This window comes from Pinus tabuliformis, chromosome 6 (assembly GCF_031772625.1).
Source record: "Pinus tabuliformis cultivar Carrire ecotype Pingquan chromosome 6, CPIR1, whole genome shotgun sequence".
In the NCBI taxonomy this organism is placed as follows: domain Eukaryota; kingdom Viridiplantae; phylum Streptophyta; class Pinopsida; order Pinales; family Pinaceae; genus Pinus; species Pinus tabuliformis.
In genome coordinates, this window is record NC_142292.1 from 1,341,539,717 (window position 1) to 1,341,558,978 (window position 19,262).

The 19,262-nt window shown below is 38.6% G+C and overlaps 1 protein-coding gene across 1 annotated transcript in view; it reads right to left on the reverse strand.

The window, feature by feature from the left end:
- LOC149263557 (uncharacterized) overlaps positions 1 to 19,262 on the reverse strand; it is a 174,923-nt gene that overhangs the window by 103,889 nt on the left and 51,772 nt on the right. The gene's annotated exons all lie outside the window — the stretch shown is intronic.

A 19,262-nucleotide genomic window follows, 5' to 3' on the forward strand; every position in this document is an offset into this window, starting at 1 on the left:
AATTGCATCTAAGTATTCCAATGTTGTTACTCTGTCAGTGTTGTTACTCCATTGAAATTTCATCTAAGTATTCTAGTGATGTTACTCCGTCAGTGCTATTACTCCATTACGATTTCGACTAAGTGTTCAAGCGGTGTTGTTACTCCTCGGTTGTTGTTACTCACCCAATGTTGTTACTCATCAGGTGTTGTTACTCCATCCAATGTTGTTACTCCTCTACTACTATTACTCCATCAAGGTAAGTCTCCAGGTACGTCCCTGACCGACTTTGTGTATTTGATTAATAATTCATGTGACATGACTTGATATGACCGAGGACATTCATCCGTTAGTTGGGGGAAGGTACTATAATAAATGAAAATATTCTATAATAATGACTTATTATTATTTTTATTAAACCTTGTGCTAAGCGCATTTACTCCACGATTTTGCACCATACTTCACACGATATCCATATGCATCGGGACTTCAAGTTAGTACTATTGTACTAATGAATGGTCCTTTCCAATGCTACAAAGTAATTACCATTATTATTGTCCACCATCATCCATTATCCACCATGCTTTTTCCATATTTCATCGTTATCCTCATGGGTTTCACTCTCACTACACCCCATTGCTATCATAGCTCTCACTGCAAATCTACTTGCCGACTCCTTCTCAATGGTTTGTTGTTACTCTGAAGTGTTGTTACAGAGCCATTGTAAAATGGGTGGATAGGTTGTGAGACATGAACTAGAGAGTACGAAGCAGGTTTGACACAATGCAGGTGTTTGGCAAGTCTTCTTGGATGCAGGGTGGCATGTGTATTTTTAGAGGCTATAAGGATTTAATGAAGCCATCATAATTGAATTTGTGTTAAACCTGGAAGGAAATAATTCTAGAGTCCGTGGGTTGGATATTTCTGTCACAGAGGAAGCTATTTCAATTACCTATGGATTACAATAAGGAGGTTAGAAATGGTTCTCTCAGAAGCCTCCTCTTCTAGAGTTTCCGAAATTGTTTTTGTAGGTTGGGGAGACAACGGTTCAGAAAGGAAGAGGGTACAATCGTAAATCTCTACCATATCCATGGGGTGAGGTGGCGTATTTTGTTATGAGGTATTTTGTCTGTGAAGGTCATTTCTCTACATTTTTTAAGTATCATTTCAAACTCCTTGTATTCCTTGGGTTTCATCATGCGCAGGTTCATGCTTTAGACATGCCATAATTCCTATGGAGAAACCTCCAGTTAATGATGAAATCTCCCCGACGGTCTCGAAAACCATTCGAGATTCTCACAAATCATGAGTTTGTTAGATTATTGGTGGTGCATACTCTATCTCAAACCTCTATGCCTTGGCCCCAATTCACTAAGATGGTGGAGGAAGAACTTGCAGGTATGTTGCCCGTAGGGGAGGAGGACGAAGATGTAGCAGTGGAAGAAGAGGTCACAGACGACGTTGTCCCAACACCATTTATTTTCCCAACAAAGATAAATGCAATGGAGATAGAAGAGAGTGCAGTCGACGTTGTTCCACAAGAACCAATGTTGGCTGCCAATCTAAGAGGAGAATAACCACCCTTGGATGTAGTTACAAGTGGTTCTGACACACAACAACCAACATCACCTGTCCAAACAATTGAAGAACTCTTTGTTGAGAATGTAGGTGGTGTTATTACACAAGAACCAACACCACCTATCCAAGTAATTGAAGAACTCTTGGTTGAGAATGTAGGTGGTGATGTTACATAAGAACCAACACCACCTATCCAAGAAATTGAAGAACATATGGTCTGAAATGTAGGTGGTGTTGACACACAAGAACTAACACCATCTGCTCAAACATTTTAAGAAATTGTGGTTGAAAATGTAGGTGGTGCTATCAAATGAATGTGGAACCTATGGGGGAAATAGGGGTCACAGTAAAAACCACTCCACAAGAGATAGTGTCGGTTGCTGAGCAGAAGGACAACTTGGAAGAATGACAGGAAGGAAGAGAAAAAGGGAGCATAGAACAACCGATGAACATAGAAGAAGAGGAAGTAGGGCATGCGTTAGTAGGCATTGAGAGAAAAAAATTGATGAAATTATTACTCATTTTCCTTTTCTTGCATCTTTTCTAACATGGGCAAGGAAAACCCATTGCTTTAGACACATGGAGAAAGAAGAATCTTCTCCCCCGATCCTAAAATTTGTTGCGAAAGCTAAGGGCACCATTATCGAGACTATTATTCAAAATCCAGCACCGATTGGTGAAAGAATTGGAGGTCGGAATTGTCACATAGGAACCAGTGTCCACTGAAGGACAAAATGAAGAATATATGGCCGGTACTACTTCTACAAAGACCATTCCTAAGTAAATGGAAGAGGATGCTACTGATCAGATTAACTCGCAAGGGTTAGAAACTATTCCTAAGGAGATGGAGGAGGAGGTTGCTGATCAGACTAACCTACAAGGGTTAGAAACTATTCCTAAGTAGATGGAGGAGGATGTTGCTGATAATACTAACCCACAAGGGTTAGAAACCATTCCTGAGAAGATGGGAGAGTATGTTGCTGATCAGACTAACCCGCAAGGGTTAGAAACCATTCTTGAGCAAATGGAAGAGGATGTTACTGACAAAACTAACTCGCAAGGGCTAGGAACTATACCTGTAGAGGTGGAAGGGGATGGTCAGGCAACAAAGAAACTATAAGAGGAAGTTGTCAAAGACACTACCCCACAATACCTTGTAGTGAATCTAGAAGCATAGAGGGAAGACGTAGAGGTCCTGAGACCTGAAGAAGGAGATGGTAGGACTATTCCTTGGGTCGAGGAACAAACAAAATAAATCATAGTAAAACAAGAACTGGTTGATGATTTTGTCAATGTCAACTCGCTAGGCCCTAGACTAGCTGTGAGACCTATGGAAGTAGCTTTGAAACAAGAATTTATCAAGCAATGTGTGAGAAGGAGACTCCCTCCTAAGGAAAGATATCAGGCACAATTTAGAGAGAATATGTAGTTGAAAATAGAAATCATGAAATTGAGGAAACGATTGTGGTGCTTACAAAGAAATGTGAGAAAAAAAAAAAAATGCTGTGAAGCCCAAGCCTAAACCTATTTTAGTGGAAACAAAAATCAAAGACAATCTAACGACTTCAGTGGCTACACAAACATAGTCATTTTTTCATATGATCGGGGCACGAGATTTTTTCATGTCTGGAGAAATTCAGAAGTTGCAAGCTACAACAACTTGCTTTCAAAAAGGAACCATTCCTTTATAAGAACATCGGGAAGGAATAGGGAAACCTCACATGAAATATGTGAAAACAGTCTTCGGTTACATAAAATAGATAGAAAATGAAAAAAGGAAACATGAGAAATATTAGAAGTGAATTTATGGACGGGAAGAACAGGTGAAGCTCTTAAAGGTCGATAAGGAAGAGATGTTTATGTTGGCACATCAGTAAATGGCTTGCCACCCCCTGCTCATAGCTACACCTTGTTCCTTAATGAAAAAAATATATTCTTTTGTTTAGAAAGTGTCCCCCAGGAGGTCAGTCATGATATGGAAGATTCAATGTAGTTTATGGGCATCATGAGATGCCACAATATTTTGGATCAACATTTGATGTGCGAGTTATACATGCATAACTACTAGCAGGGCAATGACAAATCATTTAACCTAGTGCCATATGTAGGAGACATTCAACTAAGAGCCTTTACCTCCTACATAGTCAACTAGGTTAAATGGAAAAAGGATTTTGATACGTTTGAAGAAAATCAGGAAAATAGGCCACTTGTCATTTAGATGGAGAATTGTCAGCCTGTGAATGCTTACAACAGACACGAAACCCTCTTGGGGATTGAGTGATAGAAATAACAGATGTTGGAAACCTAACAATGGTGGATTGATATATGCACAAAACAGATCTTCACTTGTCAGTAGGAGGCCCAGGACAGCTGCCAGAAACAGTGGATGCTCTTGTCATGAGCTATTAGGATACATGAGCCTTTTGGGGCCCCCAATTTTTCTCGGGTTCTAAATAGGGTACCTCGGTATATTGCATGCATGCAGCTTCGTGGGGTCTGATGGATGGGTTTGAGGTTTTTATTTCCCATCATCTGACTACCACTCGATCAGTACACTCCAACTTACGAGGTAAGAAAGGATTGGTGGAAAGAATTCATCCAAACAGAGATGTTTGCAAAATATGATCTTGCACAACTTCACACTGATCATTGCAGCTCTAACCCTATCTATCTTTTATTCTTAACAAGACTAAGAATAATTATTTCCAAACACTAAACTAACCTAATCAACTGCATTAATCCATATTAAACTGTTGGATTAACTTTATTCACCTATTCTACCTATCTAATCTTATCCAAGATTACACTGTTTGGCTAAGTTATTTATTCTAATCTAATTTACATAAATTGAAACATGCTTGAACATGATTGAACTATATGTTTCAAGTAGAAAGGTATTGTGGCATCTAGACAAGCTGCACACAATTTCATGGATTTATTCTTTACAAAGCCACAAGAGTAGCAGTGGCACTGAAAATAGCATCACTTTCACATTTATCCATTTTTTTGTGGGGTTCATTTATCATTTCTTTCTTTTTTTTTTGTTTTTTTTTTTTTTTTTTTCTTTTGGTATTTATACCCTCTTTTCATTTTCTATTTTCATTTTTCTACCTTCTTTGGAAATCATTTATAGAAAGAAGTCTTATTTACAATCTAAAATAATGAAAGCAACCATTTAATGATCATTTGATATTATAAATTAAAGGACCCTAACACGGCGGACAGATTATGGCCCACGGTGCAGCAAATTTCTTGCTCGTTCAGCAGATTTTGGAGTGGAAATGTGGGTTTTGGTTAGATTTGGAGCAATTTGTGGAAGAAATAGTGGGAGAACTAAGAGAAGTCATAAATTCTTTAGTTCTTATCCAAATGGGATGAAAAAAGAGGCTAGATGGAAATTTCTAAGTATTCTAAACTCATTGAGATAATTTTTAGAGGAATTTGAGCATTGCAACCACACTTTTGTTGTAATTTGACCATAATAGAGAGGCCTTAGCTATTGGAAGATGGACCAAGGAGACATAGCCCAGAAGGGGTGAAATTGTTTATCATGTGCTTGCTATGTGTTGTACATTGATGTTATTTGTTGTTATTTTGAAGTTGTTCAACATATGTTTTATGTTAAATTGTTTCTAACATTGACATAAGAAACTCTCATGGGAATCAGTTAATTAAGAAAAAGTATCGAATCCCTAAGTGCTTGATAAGCAAATGATAAGCATCTTGGGTTTTAATCTGAATGGTGAATTAGCACAACATTACTAATCTACACCATTTCAGATCATTGAGAGGCCATATAAATCTTTCGCCAGAGACTGTCACGTTGGAGGGAAGAGTGACCATTGGCACAATGGCCTTTCACCATAGATCTAATACGTGGTTAAGAAATCAGTTGTAAGGGAGCATCAAATTCAGGGCACTAAACGAGTGAGTTTTTAAACAAGAGTTTTAGATCTCGGGATCTCTTGAGCATATCCATCGCTAAAAAGGTTGCAAAAGTTATCAACTATGGAAGAAGGCTCAAAGGAGGGGAGGGCGATCTGAAACACTTTGAATTGAAATATCCCAATAGCACATGGGCTAGAGATGCCCTCATTGTTCATCCAGAGTATTCAAAACCATCAGGAGTTTTTGGTCAGGCCTACAAGCCAAAACTTATGCATCGTGAAGCTTTTGGTAAGACTGCAGACCCCAACAATAGTGATGGAAAATCTATATGAATCCAAGGAATGAGTGTCGGTCACTTAGCTGCCATAATCAATAAGTAAGGGTTAAATATTGCCACAATATAGTACAAGGGGAGCATCAAGAAGAATCATCACACCACTAGAAGAAGGAATCACACTTTGGAAAGCCACACACCAAGAAAATAAAGATCATGGGGTCCGAAGAACCGTTGGCAAAGGCTATCGTGAACGATGGATTCTTGAAGGGATGAGCAATGAGCTTGTTGTTACTTGAGCTGAAGTAACATCACCAGGCATGGAGAAAGGCTAAGATATGGGATCATAGTTTACTAGAGCTAACGATTGGAGCAACGGGCCTCCCATCAAGCCGAGTTGTTGAGTAGTTAAATATCAGATTTGAAGAAGTATGTGTGTGAACAAGCTTTGTGTAGAGGAGACCATCTGTGTGTTTAGTTTCTTGGACCAACATGGAGAGGTGTGAGAGGAGCATAAATTTACCTATCAAAGAAGAAATTCAATCCATTTTAAATTCTCTCTTGCAATCTCAACTCTTTGATAGCTTATTGGAAACTTTTGTTATAGTTATATTCGTTGAACTCAATTTTGTCTGTACACTGGAGGATATGATGTCAGAATTATTCATTTTCATTTCTATTTTTATTTATTATTTATTTTTATTTTGGAAATGAGATCTGTCGTTTTGGGTTTATCACTTAAACAACATTATGATGATGAGGTTGGATTAACGTTTATCACCTACGTTCCATTGATTTTATTAGTTCTATTGATTTGATATTACAATGCAATGATGTGAGGAAAAGGTCATTCCAAACATAGAAATGATGGAGGTTCATATTAGTTCATCAGGATTTGTCATTGAACTTAAATTTGAGGAAGAATCAAAGATGGAACGTGGAAGCCATGGAGTGTGCTAAAAAGAATTTGGTGCATGAATCTAAAAGAGTAAAAAGTGGTTTTTTTTTTCAACTTTTAGTGTGTTTTGGGTGGTGTTCTTATAGCAACGTGGAATCCAATATGATGTTGTAATTTTGACTGAGTAATTTAAAAACAGTTGGTTGCAACTCAAAATTTATGGAAAAGTGATAATGCTTGTTCACATGTTTGTGATGGTTTCCAAAACAAAATCATGGAGAGTTTCTCTAGAGTTGATCTAAAATTTTTGGTCTAGAGTCTAGGGCTAGTGAGAAGACATTTTAAAGGTGTAAGTAATTTGGTCTCAAGTCAGGGGCTAGGGAGAAGGAAATTTAAATGTATCATTAATTTGGTCCATGTTGATGAGATATTTTAATAGGTCATGGCAGTAGATTTTTGGAGCTACTATAATATGTGGACAAAATGTTGAGAATTATGTTGTTTTTCAAACCTTGGATGTATTGAGTCCTTCATTTTCTACAAAATCCAGATCCTTTTGTGCTTCAAATTGCACGACGAAAAATCATTTAGAACATAGAAATATGTCACATTCTAGTGTCCGAAAGGTGAACACCCAATCAAATAAATCATCAAGTTTGGTCCAGTAGCCATTGAATCTATAAATAATGGTTTTGACTGAAGAGTAGAAAATAGGGAAGAAACCTCTGTGTTATTTATCTCCATGGATCGATCTTGCTCCATTTTGTCCACGATGTTGAATCCTGGAATATTTTGTCCCAAATTTGCAAGAGTTGTAGAATTTCTTTTAACTACATCTCTAAAGGAAACTATAGTTCCATTTAATTTCCTAGCACTAGGAACACCCCCACATAACCTAGAATTTAGAATAAGAGTTGAGTTTTTTGTGATATTATAGTGTTTTATCTGAGCATATGTTATGTAACCACATCACGAAAACAAATAAAAGATAGATCAAAGACTCGAAAATAAACCTCTTTGAGGGGGAAACCTCCTTTTACATCACATAAATGAAAAATTATTGGATGATACAAATGACAAATCATTCTTGGTATATATATGATTCTAAATGGTTACAATACAATTAGGGAATAGATAAAAATAATAATGTAAGGGCACAAAAATAACAATAGTGGGCTTCTATAGGTCACAACGACAGAAATATGGGGGATACACTAGTATTATAGGGACCTAACATGCCCCTGTCCTTTAAAAAAATGTTGTCCTCAATGCCTAAGTAGTTCTAGATGCTTCTGTATAAAATTCTCATCCTCCCATGCAAACTCTTTAGTGGGTATGTTCTTCCACTTAATGATATACTCTGAAACTGATCGATTCCATAGCTGTCAGGTTCTTGTTTTTGTGACTTCTTCAGGCTTCAATATGATTTTTCCTTTGTCATCAATTTCTAGAAATATTGTTTGAATGGGGAGCTTGTTACCTATAAACTTCTTTAAGCATGAGACATGGAAAACTAGGTGTACTCGAGAAGATGCAGAAAACTCTAATTTGTATTCCATAGTACCAATATTTTGCAACACCTTATAAGGACCATAGTACTTGGGTGATAATTTATTATCATTCTTAGCTTGCTTGAGGGACATTTGTTTGTGTGGTTATAGCCAGAGAAAACACTCAATCACCTACCTCAAAACTCATTTCACTGTGATGCTAATGTACCTATTGTTTCATTTGATTCTGCGAGAGAGACAATTTATCATTTAAGAGACGAAGAACTTGAGTTTGATGCTCAATGTGATCTTCCACTGATTGAATCATATAATTTTCTCTTAAAGACAATGTGATGGAAAATGTATGATATCCATAAAGGGCCATAAATAGGGTCATTTTTATTGTGGTATGGAAGGAATTGTTATACCACCATTCTACCAAAGGTAACCAATTAACCCATTATGTTTGTTTATCCAATAGAAAGCAACGAAGATATCCTTCCAAACATTTGTTCACTATCTCAGTTTTCCCAAAAAATTGAGGATGATAAGATGATCTATGAGCTAATTAAGTACCAAGACAAGAAAATAATTTTGTCCAAAAAGTTTGATTGAAAATGAGATCTTTGTCACTTACAATAATATTTGGGTTTCCATGTAGCTTTTGAACTATTTCCATAAATGTTCTAACAACTATACTAGCTTCGAAAGGGTGAGATAGTGAACAAAGGTGTGCATACTTGGTAAGTCTATAAACTACCACCATGATGATACTCTTTCCTTCATACTTGGGTAAACTTATGATAAAATGCATTGAGACCTCCTCCCAATCTTGACTTGGAATGACCAAAGGTTGTAACAGACCCGGGGTCTTAATTGTCTCAACTTTATTTTGTTGACGAACCAAACATTCCGTGACAAAATTATGAATATCATATTTAAGGCCATCCCAATAAACTTTCTTGAATCTGTGGTGAGTGTTTAACAATCCTGAGTGCCCTACTAAATGAGAGGTCTGTAATTCCAAAAGAATATTTTGTTGGGAGCTCTTACACACACACACACACACACACACACATATATAAGGGATTTTGTACCATAAAGAACCATTTTTCCAGAAAATGTATCAGATGTACTGAGATCTTTTTACTACTTTTCAATGAGTGCCCACACCTCTTCATCATTCTTACATTCACCCCCTTCTTAAGTTATTAAATTAGGTTGGACAATAAAAATGGCACAAAGAAATGCTTCCAAATCCTCATCCCTTCTTAAGAGCGCATATTCAACAACATTTTGCTTCCGTTTTTTATAGATGATTACAAATGTGTAACCCAAAATATTTGTGAACCATTTTTACTTCTCTTCTGAAGATAATATTTGTTCCAAAATGTATTTAATAGTATCATGATCTGTTTTTACCTTGAAGTGTCTTTCCATTTTGTAAGGTAATCATTGCTTCAAGGAATGTAGTATTACCTGTTAGAGCCTAGATTTGTCGCAGGCTGAAAAGACAAGGTTCTAGGTCCACATCAAACCACGCTCAGCCTCGTAGCTAGCCCTACGAGGACAGGAGAGGGCTCTCTCCGGGTCAATCTCGGAAAAAGGGTAAACGATGAGGCTCAAGATGACTAAATTTGCAATTGATCTTAGGCTAGGTATGAAGTACAAGGAGTTTGAGGTAGATTTTTGGGGTTTTTGTTGAATCAAAGGAAAAGGCAATTTTGGGTGCGGGGATGAGACACAGTTTTTGCAGAGGTCTATTTGGGGAAAGGTTAGGCGATCATCTTGATGCTTTTAAAGAGAATGAATGGCTAGATCTGACTTGTGAGAAGCTAAGGAGAGCAAGAAGCTTTCAAGGATTCTCCTTAAACAAACGAAAACATGGAAAATCAAACAAACTTAAAGGCAGAGCATAACAATCTATGGATTCTACCTTAACACTTCATTTGTTCAATTGCAGAAGATCAGGAAGGAAAATGATACACATAACAACATACAATTACTGAAAGAAGCACACCATCAACACATAAAGCCACAAGGATCCCAAATAGTGCTGTAAAACCCTGGTCTTTCCTTTGCCAAAAATTCAGAAGTGAATGTACTATAGAGTGTCAAGATTTTCCTAAAAGTCCAACCATGAAAATGACTTAGAAATTACATAATATAGGCAAGCCAACCTCTTCCCTTGCCTCTAGAGGTTGAGCTCATCATTCTAGGAGCTGTTTCAACCAATTCTAAACAAAGCACTAAAATCTAGGCAGTCAAAACAACTTGCCTCTATAAGGTAGGAAATTGATTCATTCATTAAATTTTCACTCTTTGGTGAATGAATCTTCTAGAACAAGTAACTAAGTGTCAAAATTACATCATGCTCAATCAATTACATCAAGAGAAGTCAAAAATTACATCACAAATCAAAACTAGTCAAACTGGCCGAATTTCTGAGTTGAAAGATGAAAAATTGGGCAAAAAATCTATATGCGCCGCGCTGATTTCTATATGCGCCATGCTACTTTTCTGCTGATTCTGAGGCACTTTCCAAAGTCCAAATTGAGCTCAAGTTGGCTTTTTGGATTGCCCTGCCTGTCTACTTTCCAACCCAAGTGGAATTTTCCAATTTGGTGTCCATTTGCCCCTCCAAAATTGCATTCTCCCAAGACTGCTTCCTGTGTGTCAAAATAGGGGCAGTGATGTCATTTTTTGCATGTTTTTTGACCTTTTGGGGACCCAAAACTCACCCAAATTTCTTGTCCAAGTAAAAAAATTCATGATTTCTCATGACAAATCCAAAACTACAAGCCATTTGTGATTTGGAGCTCCCAATCCTATGGGTCGCACAAGGTGCGCGACGCATATAGGGAAAAACCTGTTTTTTAAGTGCAAAAATTTCAAAATGACCAAAAATGCCCCAAATCTCTTGAAATTTGGGATGGAGTTCCCTTATCAAGTATGATGATGAGCTAAAGAGGCCTCGGCCAAAATCTGAAGACAATCGAGCTCCCTTTGTTTCTTTTTCTTGCGGATTGCCTTCTTTAATTTTGCCTTTAGATTTCTTATCCGAGCCTTGCAAACTTGGTTCCGTGCCCTGTAGTGAAAAACCATATGTCTCAACAATGCATTATCTCTATTGGCCTTGCTCAGCCACTTCTCCAAGTAAATGTTGACCCTTTCGAGATTAGACTCTCGATCCTCATTGACCTATCGCTCTAGAGAAGTGAACTGAACCCTCCTATGTCAGGCAGCTTGGCGATTCTCACGGATGTTCTGTAGCTCCATGATCACATGCTGATCTTCAAGCTGCTTATTTCTGTGTTCTAGATACCTGGTGTTCCATTTGGCCATCTCCAACTGGATTTCCAAGGCTTGAATGTCTGTTTCTTGCTCCTCAATCATCATTCTATATCTAGACTTTTCTAAATCCGTAGCTGTCTCAACATCAGGAATGACAACAAAACCTGATGGCTCACCTGAAAGCCCTTTCTCATGCATGGGCTTCTTGCCCTTGTCCTATACCTATGCCTGTGGTGTTGATGTCGGAAGCGAGGCCCCTTCCACTCCAGGTGGAGATAACACTCGCTTTGCTGCTGCAAAAAAAGGTCTGGTACCTTTCGGATAGCCTCTCTGATATGTAATGAAAATAGGCCTGGTCTCATGACGCTCATACTACTGAGAAGGTTCACCCTCATGTTTCACCTCTGATACTTTTCGTGAAGCTCTGAAGAAATCACGTGAGATAAAGTCATCCCAAGTGATGCCCTACGAACCAAGCTGATGAACCACCAAAATCTTTGTAAGCGCAAAATGATATACACTGTTGAGTTGCTGCCGAGGGGTTCTATGCTGTATAAAGGTCGTCATCCTCTCTATATTCCGACAGACGAAATATGGAATGTTCATCATCCGCACCCTGGTGAAATGCATAAGTAACCTGATGTGATAAGCATAAAGACGAGAGAATCGTCCCTCACAACTGAAATATTTCATGATCAATCTCATGAGAGGAGCATAATCATCTTTCAGGTACCTGAACGGGAACACTCTGTTGAGCTGCCTCAAGCAATTGGGTTTGATATATGGCTCATAATGCTGCTTATCAATTTGTTGTTTTTTATGCCATAGTTCACCAATATTTGGTATACCTGTTGCTAGCGAAACAGTTTCTGGTGTAAGTGTAAAGGTGACCCCAACCAAGGTAGCTTGGTCTCCGTGCAAATGCAAGACAAAAAGATGAGCCAACTCATAATGAAACTGGACCTTAGCTACCTTTTGACAAAACTCATAGCATGACTGATGCTCAAAGCACTGCATAGCAAGAGGACATGCATGCAGTTCTATAAGGGTGATTGGTTCTTCCCTGACATGTTTGCCACTTTTACGAGGCCTCCAGGGTGCTTGTTCACCTACGGGAGAATCACTTTGGGTTTCTGCCTCATATTCTGATGAGTGACCAGATGACATCACTGCTGATATACAAACTGCCTCAAATGAATGCTGATAAGTGAAACTCTTGTGTGCAACTTAATATGGATTGTTCCTTTGATTTAAACAATGTTGTGACCAATTGATGTGAAGAGGAGTTGATTTGATGAGGTTTCAAACAAGTTACAGGCTCCAAACTGTAAGCACCATGCTCCTTACCCAGTGCACCGCGCAAGTTATATGCGCCACGCTGGTTAAAATTTACGCTGGCGTGAATGTCTGTGTGCGTCGCGTAGACTGTTATATGTGCTGCGCAGGTTAAATGAGGACCAATCCGCTCCAAAACGCTCAAACATGACTTGCAATGATTTTCTCCTCCTTTGGTATGCACAATGACTTGAAACTTCATTGAAAAACCTTTATATAGACACCAATTTGAGTTTTGCCTCTTTCATAACCCACTTTGTTATGTTTTGCAATTGACACTTTTTCAGGATTAATAGAATTTTGACCTTTTTGTTTCCTCCTTAAATTTGGTTGAAATAATGATGTTCTTTGACAATTTTTTGCAAGGATCGCTATGATATGATCTAGCAAAGGAGACCAGGGCTGCACCGGGACATTCCAAGAACTGAAATTTTTGAAAATTTATTACAAAAATGAAATATTGACTTATCTTCAAAACAAAGTTTTGAAGAGAAGTCATAATCTATCCATATAATGCTAAAAATCTCTGATATAACAATCTAACAAGGACCTCCCTCTGGCATGCTGGCTTTATTACACTTTGTCAAAGACCCATCGACTTAACCCTAGACCTAATGACCGAAAAAACTATTATGACCTAGAGACTGAAACAGGACTGCAAATGACTGTTCAAGACTTGATTTTTAAGAATAGACCTGAGCCAGCAGTGCCAAGCACGAGGGGAATGAGTGACACAAACCTCTCCATCAGATTTATGGCATGCTTCTAACGAAATGCAACTGATCGAAACTGATGAGACACCTAAACATGAAATGCAAAAAAGAGTTTTGATCTCTGACGGAGGGATAACCAGACCGACTCTAACATTGGCTCCAATGGGGATGGTAGCTCCTCGGAGGTGCCAAGAACAACAGATCTCTGTAAGAGCTAGACAGTGCCTTCATCCATTGGGCTATGGAGTCATGACTTCGACAAATAATTCAAGATGTTGACCCAATTTATTTGACTGAAAATTAACTGGAAAATGACTCAAGACTGACTTAACTAAAACAAGAACTTACAAAGCTTATTGAAGGGCAGCAGTCCATCAAGATTTAAAATCATGATGACAACCACTTGCATACTAATGAAATATGTACAATCATGTGTAATGAGCTTTCCAATGTAACCAATCCAGCAGATGGCTACATACCAAATTTCTGCTCTCACTTTTCTCGAGCAGGCGGAACGATGAACCTGTAGGCAACTCAAAATAACCATTGAAACCAAAGCTTATGATAATGAACCAGGCAATATTTATCTTTTCTAATGCTTGCAGAAGAAAGCCAAAGGGATCTTGAAAATCCTGAAGCACTGGCTTATCTTGAGATCCAGCTGCAAAAATACAAGTACTCCCTCCATTTTGATATGAAAGAACAATTGATTTCCGAGGGATAGGAATACACAGAGAGGTATGTGCTTCTGCCATCTGAGTGTTAGCTGTAGGTTCCTTGACCATGAGAAATCTTGGCATATTGTCTCTCTCAAACTCATATTCCTCAACTTCATAGTCTAGGTTATTCGTAAACAAAAAACAATCTTCAAGATTATCAAACATGACAGCCTTATCATCTTTGTGAAAGAAAATATTATCTGTTTGCTGATCTATAAAACTAATTACAAGACTGTCATCATTTTCAAAAGAGGAAGAAGTTTCACCAACACTTTCTTGACCATGTGTGCACTGCAAATCTGCTTTAGCTTGGGCTGTAACATGACCTTTCAAGAGTTGATCTATCTCATCTTCAGACAAAGGAGATAATGCTTTTTGTTTTCTTTTGCTCAAACAGTAATTGTCTTCATATGACATGGCAATCAAATTATCATTTATCAATGAATTATTGAAAGAAGACTTATCACTTACTCAAACAAAGATCTCATTCTGTTTTTCATGAACTGACTGGATTACCTCCTCATGAAGGTTATGTTCTAATGAACTGAGAACGATCTCAATGGCAGAGCTCTCCTTCATGGGATTCAGCACAAGGTATTCTTGATCGTCACTATCTGAATCTAGATCTGAAACAAAACCTTCACTTTCATTATTTTCCATTGTACCAAGATCTTGATCCTACTGCAAAGTTTCCTGAGCATCTTGATGGGAATCCTCTACGTTCTCTTCATGTTGCTGAAATGGATTCTCGTACAGAGCCTCCATGATTTCTCCGTCCATCAATTCATTATCCCCATAAAAATTCTCAAGATTTTCAATAAAACTATGAACATGGCTACAACAGTTCTGAACTAAAATCAAGGATGGATAAGATTCTTTATAATTTTCAAAGAACATGGTATGAAAATCCTTTAAACAGTAAATAGAAGCAGATGGAAAACTTTCATACCAAGATCGGGCTTCATTTTCCAGAGTAGCCATAAACATCTTCATCAAACAGTCTTCAGGAAAGTCGATATTTAATTTATGAACATGAATGTGAAATTTCACCAGATGAAAAGCAGCGTCATTACCATCCACATTTCTGAACATAGGCAAATTCTTTGACCAATCTACCTTGGGCATTTTATTTGGAAAACTTGGAATGTGATCTCAGCTCATGGGAGCGTATCTTCTTGCAACCCAATCCATCTTGAAAAGCTCAAAGCTACTAATCTTCCTGCAATGGAGTCACCATGAAGCATTGATCTCTGGATTTTTCAGTGAATGATTTCAGCCTTGCGGTGTCTGATCATTGTCCACCATCAACAATCAGATCTGAACTTGATACAGGTACTAGGGCAATTAACAAGTTAGATGTCATGTTTACAAGCTAGACCGGAGATTGACTGAAGCAACGTTTATCTACTTCCGCTAATGCAAAGCAAAAGCGTTTCGAAGGCTACCTGGCATAACTTCAGGCTCCGTCTGTAGCTATAAAACAAATGACATCAACAAGCAAACCATTTTCTTCCCCAGTATGGTCGCCACTATGTTAGAGCCTAGATTTGTCTCAGACTTAAAAGACAAGGTTCTAGGTCCACATCAAACCACGCTCAGCCTCGTAGCTAGCCCTACGAGGACATGAGAGGACTCTCTCCGGGTCAATCTCAGCAAAAAGGTAAACGATGAGGCTCAAGATGACTAAATTTGCAGTTGATATTAGGCTAGGTATGAAGTACAAGGAGTTTGAGGTAGATTTTTGGGGGTTTTGTTGAATCAAAGGAAAAGGCAATTTTGGGTGCGGGGATGAGACACAGTTTTTGCAGAGGTCTATTTGGGGCAAGGTAGGCGATCGTCTTGATGCTTTTAAAGAGAATGAATGGCTAGATCTGACTGGTGAGAAGCTAAGGAGAGCAAGAAGCTTTCAAGGATTCTCCTTAAACAGACGAAAACATGGAAAATCAAACAAACTTAAAGGCAGAGCATAACAATATATGGATTCTACCTTAACACTTCATTTGTTCAATTGCAGAAGATGAGAGGAGGAAAATGATACACATAACAACTTACAATTACTGAAATAAGAACACCATCAACACATAAAGCCACAAGGATCCCAAATAGTGCTGCAAAACCCTGGTCTTTCCTTTGCCAAAAATGGAGAAGTGAATGTACAATAGAGTGTCAAGCTTTTCCTAAAAGTCCAACCATGAAAATGACTTAGAAATTACATAATATAGGCAAGCCAACCTCTTCCCTTGCCTCTAGGGTTCAAGCTCATCATTCTAGGAGCTGTTTCAACCAATTCTAAACAAAGCACTAAAATCTAGGCAGTCAAAACAACTTGCCTCTATAAGGTAGGAAACTGATTCATTCATTAAATTTTCACTCTTTGGTGAATGAATCTTCTAGAACAAGTAAATAAGTGTCAAAATTACATCATTCTCAATCAATTAAATCAAGAGAAGTCAAAAATTACATCACAAATCAAAACTAGTCAAACTGGCCGAATTTCTGAGCTGAAAGATGAAAAATTGGGCAAAAAATCTATATGCGCCGCGCTACTTTGCTGCTGATTTTGAGGCACCTTCGGAAGTCTAAATTGAGCTCAAGTTGGCTTGTTGGAAATCCCTGCTTGTCTACTTTCCAACCGAAGTGGAATTTTCTAATTTGGTGTCCATTTGCCCCTCCAAAAGTGCATTCTCCCAAGACTGCTTCCTGTGTGTCAAAATACGGGAAGTGATGTCATTTTTTGCATGTTTTTTGACCTTTTGGGGACCCAGAACTCACCCAAATTTCTTGTCCAAGTACCAAAATTCATGATTTCTCATGAAAAATCCAAAACTACAAGCCATTTGTGATTTGGAGCTCCCAATCCTATGGGTCGCGCAAGGTGTGTGGTGCATATAGGGAAAAAACCTGTTTTTTAAGTGCAAAAATTTCAAAATGACCAAAAATGCCCCAAATCTCTTGAAATTTGGGCTGGAGTTCCCTTATCAAGTATGATGATGAGCTAAAGAGGCCTCGGCCAAAATCTGAAGACGATCGAGCTCCCTTTGTTTCTTTTGCTTGCGGATTGCCTTCTTTAATTTTGCCTTTAGATTTCTTATCCGAGCCTTGCAAACTTGGTTCCGTGCCCTGTAGTGAAAAACCATATGTCTCAACAATGCATTATCTCTATTGGCCTTGCTCAGCCACTTCTCCAAGTAAATGTTGACCCTTTCGAGATTAGACTCTCGATCCTCATTGACCTGTCGCTCTAGAGAAGTGAACTGAACCCTCCTATGTCGGGCAGCTTGGCGATTCTCACGGATGTTCTGTAGCTCCTTGATCGCATGTTGATCTTCAAGCTGCTTATTTCTGTGTTCTAGATACCTGATGTTCCATTTTTCCATCTCCAACTGGATTTCCAAGGCTTGAATGTCTGTTTCTTGCTCCTCAATCATCATTCTATATCTAGACTTTTCTAAATCCGTAGCTGTCTCAACATCAGGAATGACAAAAAAACCTGATGGCTCACCTGAAAGCCCTTTCTCATGCATGGGCTTCTTGCCCTTGTCCTGTACCTGTGCCTGTGGTGCTGATGTTGGAAGCGAGGCCCCTTCCACGCCAGGTGGAGATAACACTCTCTTTGCTGCTGCAAACAAAGGTCTGGTACCTTTCGGATAGCCTCTCTGATATGTAATGAAAATAGGCCTGGTCTCATGACGCTCATACTACTGAGAAGTTTCACCCTCATGTTTCACCTCTGATACTTTTCGTGAAGCTCTGAAGAAATCACTTGAGATAAAGTCATCCCAGGTGATGCCCTACGAACCAAGCTGATGAACCACCAAAATCTTTATAAGCGCAAAATGATATACACTGTTGAGTTGCTTCCGAGGGGTTCTATGCTGTATAAAGGTTGTCATCCTCTCTATATTCCGGCAGACAAAATACGGAATGTTCATCATCCGCACCCTGGTGAAATGCATAAGTAACCTGATGTGATAAGCATAAAGACGAGAGAATTGTCCCTCACAGCTGAAATATTTCATGATCAATCTCATGAGAGGAGCATACTCATCTTTCAGGTACCTGAACGGAACACTCTTTTGAGCTGCCTCAAGAAATTGGGTTTGATATATGGCTCATAATGCTGCTTATCAATCTGTTGTTTTTTATGCCATAGTTCACCAATATTTGGTATACCTGTTGCTAGCGAAACAGTTTCTGGTGTAAGTGTAAAGGTGACCCCAGCCAAGGTAGCTTGGTCTCCATGCAAATGCAAGACAAAAAGACGAGCCAACTCATAATGAAACTGGACCTCAGCTACCTTTTGACAAAACTCATAGCATGACTGATGCTCAAAGCACTGCATATCAAGAGGACATGCATGCAGTTCTATAAGGGTGATTGGTTCTTCCCTAACATGTTTGCCACTTTTACGAGGCCTCTGGGGTTCTTGTTCACCTACGGGAGAATCACTTTGGGTTTCTGCCTCATATTCCGATGAGTGACCAGATGACATCACTGCTGATATACAAACTGCCTCAAATGAATGCTGATAAGTGAAACTGCTGTGTGCAACTGAATACAGACTGTTCCTTTGATTTAAACAATGTTGTGACCAATTGATGTGAAGAGGAGGCGATTTGATGAGGTTTCAAACAAGTTACGGGCTCCAAACTGTAAGCGCCACGCTCCTTACCCAGTGTGCCACGCAAGTTATATGTGCAGTGCTGGTTAAAATTTACACTGGCTTGAATGTCTGTGTGCGCCACGCAAGTTATGTGCACCGCGCAAACTGTTATATGCGCCGCACAAGTGAAATGAGGACCAATCCGCTCCAAAACGCTCAAACACGACTTGCAATGATTTTCTCCTCCTTTGGTATGCACAATGACTTGAAACTTCATTGAAAAACCTTTATATAGACACCAATTTGATTTTTGCCTCTTTCATAACCCACTTTGTTATGTTTTGCAATTGCGACTTTTTCAGGATTAATAGAATTTTTACCTTTTTGTTTCCTCCTTAAATTTGGTTGAAATAATGATTTTCTTTGACAATTTTTTGCAGGGATAGCTATGATATGATCTAGCAAAGGAGATCAGGGCTGCGCCGGGACAT